General features: G+C 33.6%; 1 long non-coding RNA gene across 1 annotated transcript; it reads right to left on the bottom strand.

Moving 5' to 3' along the window:
• Nucleotides 1–924: 924 nt before the first annotated feature.
• LOC130713950 (uncharacterized) lies at nucleotides 925–3880 on the bottom strand. Its single transcript, XR_009011081.1, has 2 exons — nucleotides 3519–3880; nucleotides 925–3343 (listed from the first exon to the last, which is right to left on the bottom strand). It is a non-coding gene; the product is annotated as an uncharacterized LOC130713950 (long non-coding RNA).
• Between the last annotated feature and the right edge of the window lie 4589 nt (nucleotides 3881–8469).

The raw sequence follows: 8469 nt of genomic DNA, 5'->3' as shown, positions 1-8469 counted from the left end.
TGCTTAATTTGTTTTTCGTTTTGACTAGATATCAATGTAGTTTCTTATTTTCTTATAAGAGCCCAGATAGTACAAAAAAAAAAAACAGCAAGAACTGACGACGTGACCCTCTCCAGTTTATTGATGAAATAAACTTAATAATTTAAATGTAAAATAAAAAATATATAATGGTTAGAAATATATGTTCCCTTAAGTAGGTTAGGCTAGGCTTTCCAAGGGGGTGTTGGTTGGGGTTGGATGGACATATAGTCTTACCTTGAGAGGGTTGTTCTCTTGGATTCCTTTGTTTCTTCAATAAAATTTTCTATTTTCAAAAAAAAATATATGTTCTTGCGTTTTGTCTCTAGAGCATATTTTTGTTTTTATAAATGCATTACTATTAGAGTTTGTCAATGCACATATTTTAAATTTTTTATACAAGATTTCTATAAAAAAAATTATGGGAAAAAGTTTTTTGTAATTCCAAGGGCCAAAACTAGTTCTAATGAAAGAGAAACTTGTCCACACTTGTCACTACAAAAAAAATGTGTAAATTACGTTAGTCGATTTGTGATAATTACGTTGGTTTCGACCGATGTAAGTTACATACACGTCGATTCGGGCAACCGACATAATTGGCTTTGACGTAAGGTATAAAATGACGGTTAAGGATAACCGCCATAACGTCCGACGTATTATGCAATAAATAAAATGGCGGGCAATATTGGCACAAAACGTCGGCTGAAAACGCCACAATATTTTCATATGGACTTTCAGCTTGCAAATGGTGTCGGTTGAAACTGACGTAAAGTAAAAACTTAAATTTCTCATGGTCGTATATTACGTGGGTTTGGGTGAACCGACATAATTATCCCGTTTTTTTGTAGTGTGTTATAGACTGCCTTTATACTGATCAAATGCATGAAGAGATTTAGATTTGCTTGATTACCAAACAAATATAACTAAAATATATTGAAAAATAACATAGCAGTAGAACATTGAAAAATAACATAACAGTACATGATATTGATGGATGAAACAGCTTCATTGGCATTAACTGATTAATTGTTGACTGAGTGACCAACACCAGGACTGTGGCCAGGTGTTGTGGGTCGAAAAGCTTCAGCATCTCCTTCCAAGCTTCTAACACCACGGTCCACCGGGCTTGGGCTGGCAAAAGCACTTCTTGTAGGGGCTGCGTTTGGTGACTGAATGTTTTGTCTCAAGTTCCTACCCTCAACACTGAGCAGTTCATGAGACAAAACCAATAGTACAAAGAGGAAGCAAATGCGAGCAAAATGTGCCATGGATAATAAAATGTGAGGATGGGAGTGCAATGAAACAATTTAAGGCAAAAGAGAGTTTGGTTAAGGGTGGCGAAGATGAGCGTTTAGGGAAGGAGTTGAAGGAATTGATACTTAGAAGACCACAGCCTAAGTGGTATTTATAGCCATGGAAAGAAAGCATGTGTGTGCTCCAAACTCCAAGGAAGGACGGAAATGGAAAGAGTGTTATGAAGTTTCATAATTACTACAATGATTCTATAAAGATTGTTGTTTAAAAAGGTAGCACAAAGAGTAAGATGATACTCCCTCCGGTCTTATTTATAAGCAGCAAAAAAAAATCACATAGTTTAAGAAATGTAGTTAAACTAGATAAAATGCATTAAATATGTCTTGAATCAAAATAAACTTCCAAAATTACCCTTTGTTATTAGTGTTGGAAAGTGGGAAAGAGAGAGAATAATTAATGAGACACATTTTACAAGCTAGAATTAATAAGGGCATCATTGGAAAAAAATAATTAATATAGCTCAAACTTCCATTTGGTTCTTATAAAAAGGACCAAGATTTTTCTTCTCTTTCATGCTTATAAATAGGACCGGAGGGAGTAATTATTGATCGTGTAATTTTACTTCGATATACTCTCATTTAGTTTTACTAGTACTATGTGGAGCTATTAAATTCAATATTAATTTGATAGTGAATAATGAGTAGTTGATAGAGAAGATTTGTGGTTGACTAATATGAAAAGTCATGATGAGTGAGATACAATCACTCTCTCCCTTTGCGTGTCTCTCTCCTTCAGCGACAATTACAATAAAAAGTTGTTTTAGCATCCAAAATTAGCATGGGCGCCCATGACATGGATGTTAAAGATGGCTATATTGAGTTGGTAGAATTAAAGAAAAGCTTACTCAATTTGACCAAGAAAAGTACTCATATGAAATTAGTGTCGGTTGAGAGATGCTAAAATCACCAGTCCACGTAATGTCTACTCGCCTACAATTAACACCGGTTAACCGGTGTTAATTGTAAGTGAGTAGACATTACTAGTAATATTAGCACTGTGGAGATCGATGCTAATATGTTAGGGTACGACCCATTTCGTGAGTGCCAAATGTCAAGTTACAATTATATGTGATGTACTTTGAACTTCTGATGACTAATTTGATTGAGACTTTTAGATCTTATCTTGGGTCAATGTATTGCTATGATGTTTTACGGTGATGGACGAATTATGTTCTTAGTTGTTCATCTTAGCTTCAACTTGTTGGTTGTCATTGGCAATTCAAACTTAGTGATGTCTTACACAATTTGATGACAGTTTGAAGGATCCTAAATTGACTCTCTTACTATAGGGTTTGGCATGGCTGAGAGAAACTAATTTAGGGTCCCGTAAATTGTGGTTGAAAAGTGTACATCATTATCATTTATGCATTGGTAATTAATATTAGTACTGGTCACCACCAATGCTAATTAATGTCAGCTTATATAATTGATGAGAATAGCTAAAAATTTGTGTTAGACATCCTCAAAAAATTGTGTAACCTTAGAGTCAAGGACAGGTGTAGGTAGGCTACTATGAGGGCAGGTGCCCTCACTTGATTTTGAAAATAATCATTAGAAAAATTTTGAGTAGTAAAAGTATGTGATTTTTTATGGCTTCTTTAATAAAAAAATGTCCTCACTTGTATTCTACATTGCTAAATGTCCTCACGTGAGTATTAAAAGTATGTGGTGTTTTATAGACATTTGGTAAAAAATTCTCTCACTTGTGCCCCTTTGATTAAAAAATGCTCTCACTTCTAATACAATATGTGTAATTTTTTTTATTACGAATTTATATGTATATATTGCCCTCACAATATCAAATTTATGGATCCGTCCCTGCTTAGAGTTAGCTAAATTGACACTAATATATATGTAGCGTCGACCACATGGTCCTTACACATTATCTTTGAGCCTTTAAAGTCAGTCGCGATATCGACGTGAAGCTGACACTAAATCGATTATAGCTTCAGTTTTTAGCTTGATAGCGTCGACCAGTGAGACAGCAGTGAGCTGTGAAGTTTGATATGACCCTACAATCATAAAAAGAAGGAACAGGTAAAAAAAATAGTAGCAACTCCAACATCCAACCGAAATTGATAATGGAAAACTAAAAAAAAAAAGAATTGAACTTCACAAAAGATCACACTTGAGCTCTTGCTTGTAACCAAGTTCAAAAGATAAGCCAAGAACTAAGTGAAGCATCACCATTTTTGAGCACATGAGATGGGAGTGTCGGTGGAGGCAGTAGATGTAACTGACGAGGGTGGGTGGTGACAAAGATGACATGCATATGCGAAGGGTGTCGCAAAGGTGACACAACAACATGGTGGAGCGACGATGGGGGGATGTGGGGGAGAGGTGTGATAGGAGGACGAGTGGGGTGCACAGGGGAGGCGTACGAAATGGGGAGGTGGCGAAGATAGGTGTCCTTCATTGCTAACACTACTAGCTAGGAGGTTTAATTTGAAGTTGGGTATCGCCAATTAGACTGACACTGCGGTGAAGTGTGATTTTTTTTCCATTTGACACTTTGCATCGATTGGACGGACGCTAAAGAGCAAAACTTAGCGTCCACATCAGAATAGACTCTTATTTTTACACCAAAATCAGTCTCTCTTATAATGAAAATGTCTTACCTCAAGAGGAGGTTAAGCTACCACATTCTAGGTGAATCAATAGTTTTATTCATAAATATTTAAGTAAAAAAAATTGTGTAATTCTCAACACACAAGAGCATATCTAATACTAGTTCTTTAGTTCTTAGTTCTTAGCACTATTCATGTGCGCATGTACTGCCACATGTGCTTAAGCAACTCTTTGTAGATTTTGCTCCAACCATGAGTTTTTAGTTCTTAGCACTATTTATCTGGTCCCACAATACCATTATATTAATATTTTTTATTTTCATATAATTTTGATTTAATTTAAATTTGAATGGTAATTCAATACTTACATTAAATTAGTTGATGAATAAAAAAAATTATTTTTTTATGCTAAGAACTCAAAATGTAAAACTCTTTAGAGCATCTCCAATGCTAGGTTTAGTTCTTAATTCTTAGACTATTCTTGTGGGTCTGTGCTGTCACATCTGCTTAAGCAATGATTTACAGATTTGGCTACAACTATGAGTTCTTAGTTCTTAGCACTACAATACTATTATATTAATATTTTTATTTCCAGATTTAAATTTAAATGCTAATTCAATACTTAAATTAAATCAGTTGATGAATGAGAGAAAAAAAATTAATTTTTTATGCTAAGAACTCAAAAAGTAAAACTCTTTAATATTTCTCAAATGCAAGGTTCTTAGTTCTTATTTTTTAGTTAAGATCTAAGAACTGAGTTCTTAACCATCGGAGAGGATGACGTGAATTTCTTAATTCTTAAACATTAGAACTAGGTTCTTATATAAGAAGTTTTACATTTTGAGTTCTTATCATAAAAGATTAGTTTTTTTCTCTCTCATTCATTTAATTTAAGTATCGAATTAACATTTAAATTTCAATCAAAATTATATGGAAATAAAAAATATTAATATAATCGTATTGTGATATCGGATGAATAGTACTAAGAATTAAGAACTAATAACTCATGGTTGGAGCAAAATCTGCAAAGAGTTGCTTAAGCACATGTTGCAGTACGGGCTCACATGAATAGTGATAAGAATTAAAAACTAACATTGAAGATGCTCTTATATAAGAACTAATTCTTATTTTTAAGAATTAAGAACTCCACATTAGCTCCCTCCAATAGTTAAGAACTCAGTTCTTAGTTCTTAACTCATAAATAAAAACTAAGAATCTTGCAGGATTTGTGAAATTTTGTTAAATGTCTTAGTTGTTATATTGATCACAACTTTGTTCCAACTGACATAATTGAAAGCTTTTGAAATTAATTTCATTCATATTGTGCCTAACATAAAAAGATTTGTGAAATTTTGTTAAAACACAGCTCCCTTCTTGTTATTGTGTCTTTTCAGTTATGATCTTGCGAAAGATCCTAAACATGAAGTGGCATCTCATAGCCAATCAAGTGTGTTTAGCATGATTTGAGGTACAGGGGAAACAGAGCTTCATGATCTCAACTAACTTTTAACCAAACAAAAGTAGTTAATTAAGTAAATTAAGAAGGACGCATCTTATGTTATAAATTACAATTATTTGCTAGCTGGAACTAATGTGTGTTCTTGGACAAGAGAAAAGAAACCTTTTGAATGACGGTTCATATAGCAGTCTCATCAGGGCTGGTCCTGACAATTTGGAGGCCCTGGGTTAATAATAAAAATGGACTCCTAAATTTTTTTTTGGAGAAAGTTTAATAGGAGCACGAAGCCAAAAAAAGGCCTTTTACAGTGCTTTGGACCTCTCGCCGCTGTTAAATAGCATACAGCGGTACGAAGCGCTGTAAAAGATTGACTATTTACAGCGCTTTTTTAAGTAAAAACGCTGTAAAAAATATTCGAATATTGTTTTTGGAGCCTTCTTTTTTGGAGGCCCTGGACTATGGGCCTGCTTGCACAGGCCCAGGGCCGGCCCTGAGTCTCATGACAACTTGAACTTTTTAGTCCTAAATTACAAAATAGAAAAGGCAAATTTTGCACGTGCATGAGATTACCAATTATACAATTAACTATAGTAAGTCCTTTGTTCTTTGTTCATTTAAAAACAATAATAATAAACAGTATCAGTCTCAGAATATTCGCATTTAAATACAAACCCAATGGAAGCTCTGTTGTGCAACTTGCATGGTGTCTCAACTAAGCAAAGACTGACGAAAGATCAGCGTTGCACATGGAGGGCGATTTGACTCTTTTGAATTTTGATCACTACCTGCATATTGTCTTTCCTTTGATTCCTTTTGTCTCTGAACTTTACGCCTTTACAAGCTAGATACAACTATGAAAGGTAGTTAGGTAGGGGATTAATAAAATGAGACATTGATCAGTTCAATATTTAAACCATTCAATAGGGGAATCTAGCTTAGAATGTAGACTATAACCTAGGATCATTCAGGATTCTCACTCCCAGATTTGCGGCTGCTCAAAATACCGCATCCCCTCGAAAACAAAACATAATTTTATTTAACTCATTTACCCATATGGAAACGTGAGTATCACATTTTCACTGTTAGTTTTCTCACCGGTTTAAATGATCACTCGGTTCATTATCGTCTTAGACAATTCAAAAGGCTCACCAGCAAGTGAATGTTGGAGAGATCAGTTGGAACGATAAAGGTTAAGTCTTAACTCCTCCATTCAGTTAGCCAAACAAATGTCAAGTTTTTAGAGATAATGATTCGAGACTACACAAGTAAAGCTATCAACTTAAAGTTAACATTTTCATCACCATTTATATCAAACGCGTACTAAAAAAACCATTCATATTAAACTATAAAATATTGGTTTTATTGTCATATAACTTGCTCATTTGCTTATATATTGTTGTTCTAGACTTTCAGAGATTTTATCTTTGATCATGAGATGATGTGAACGGCGGAGTGTTACGTTATTTGTATGTACATCACACCATTGATCGACAGTAGTGTTTTATTGTCTCGTCGTATCTCATTCGTCTTCATGTATTGTGTCACCTCGTTTTCTGTTGAAGTAAATCTCTCTCATCTTCATATGTGATATTGTGAATAAATCATTACTCAATTATATAGTCTGTTCAACAGCCGTTTGGGCACAAAATCCCTACCACTTGAAATAGTCACCTAGCCGAGTAATGATATATACACACCTCATTTTTTAAACACTTCATTTCCACCTTTTTCTATTTCTATCTCTCTCATCTTATCATCTATCACATCTCATATTTTCTCTATCTTACTTTTTCTTTTCTTCCTATCTCTCTCACCATTCTACCTCTCCACCTTAAAAGAGAGGTGTAGTCGTGTAGATGAAACATTACTCCACCCAGCCTGTCATTCTTAATAATCTACGTTAAAAATGAAGAAAATAAGTCATACTAAAATTTGGGTGGAATGGGAATCTTCGAAATGTTTGGCTCCGAGGATTGGGGAGCCCCCATTTCTTCACCTCAACCAATTATTTAAGTGCACATAGTAAAGATGTCAGAAATAAATATCATATAAATTATAAATTTTTTGAAAATTTCAACTTTATGTTTATTTCATTTGAAAATCAGAAGGAGCAAAGTGCAATAGAATAGGCTTATAGGCTAGTGTGAAGTGTCTTGTAAGGAAAGTATAAAATAAAAATAAAAGGCTAGTGAGGGTGGCTTTAACTCTGTTCTGCACGAGGGGGATTATTTATTTAATTGTTAGTAGTATATATTAATATTATCATTTTATTGTTGGTACAATTTTCTTAATGTCAGCAAGGCTTTTGTAACCTGTGAACTGTAAGTGTCTTTGACGGAAAAACGCTCAAAGACAAAGGAATCTTTGAAATCTTTCAGAACCACGAATCTCAACAGTATTGAATATTGATTAATGATGCCATTAATGTGCTTTTTTAAATAATTAAATTTCATTCACACATATTATTAAGGGGAGATGATGAGTTAAAAATGTAAAATAATCAATTATCAAAAGTTTAAATTGTTGAGTAAATACCATATGAATAATTTTATATTATACTTAAACATGTCTCACACAAGAGCTCTTTGAACTTAAAGTGTGGACAAAATATCTACCACATGCTTTTTAAGTCAACCCTTTATTATAAAAATTGAGAGCGGCAGGTATCAAACTCTGAACTGCTTGGTCATAGAGGTTCTGATATCATGTCAAATAACAAATTTTCCAAAAATCTTAAGTTATTGGGTAACCATATGAATGATTTTATATTATATTTTAACTTACTAGAGAAAAAATGGGTAAAAAAATTAAAGAAGAAGAGAGAAATAATTGATGATACAATAGAAAATACGATACTCATAAATAAAAATGGAGTGGAAATAGAATCTAGTGTCAATAAATCATACTTTTTTTTATAAGCCAAGACATATATTGAAATGAAATACAAGGGGTACTTCAACCCAATACAAAGAGACGAGAAATAAATAGCAAGGAAAGCTAAAAGCATTCCAATGATTTCCATATCAAGCTATACACATAAGATAAAGGCTAAAAAGCATTTTTGGCCCCAGATGTTTCAAGTTTGTGCAAATTCTGCCCCTGCTATATTTTT

Source organism: Lotus japonicus, chromosome 4, assembly GCF_012489685.1.
Source record: "Lotus japonicus ecotype B-129 chromosome 4, LjGifu_v1.2".
Classification (NCBI taxonomy): Eukaryota; Viridiplantae; Streptophyta; class Magnoliopsida; order Fabales; family Fabaceae; genus Lotus; species Lotus japonicus.
This window is presented reverse-complemented; position numbering and strand designations above follow the sequence as displayed.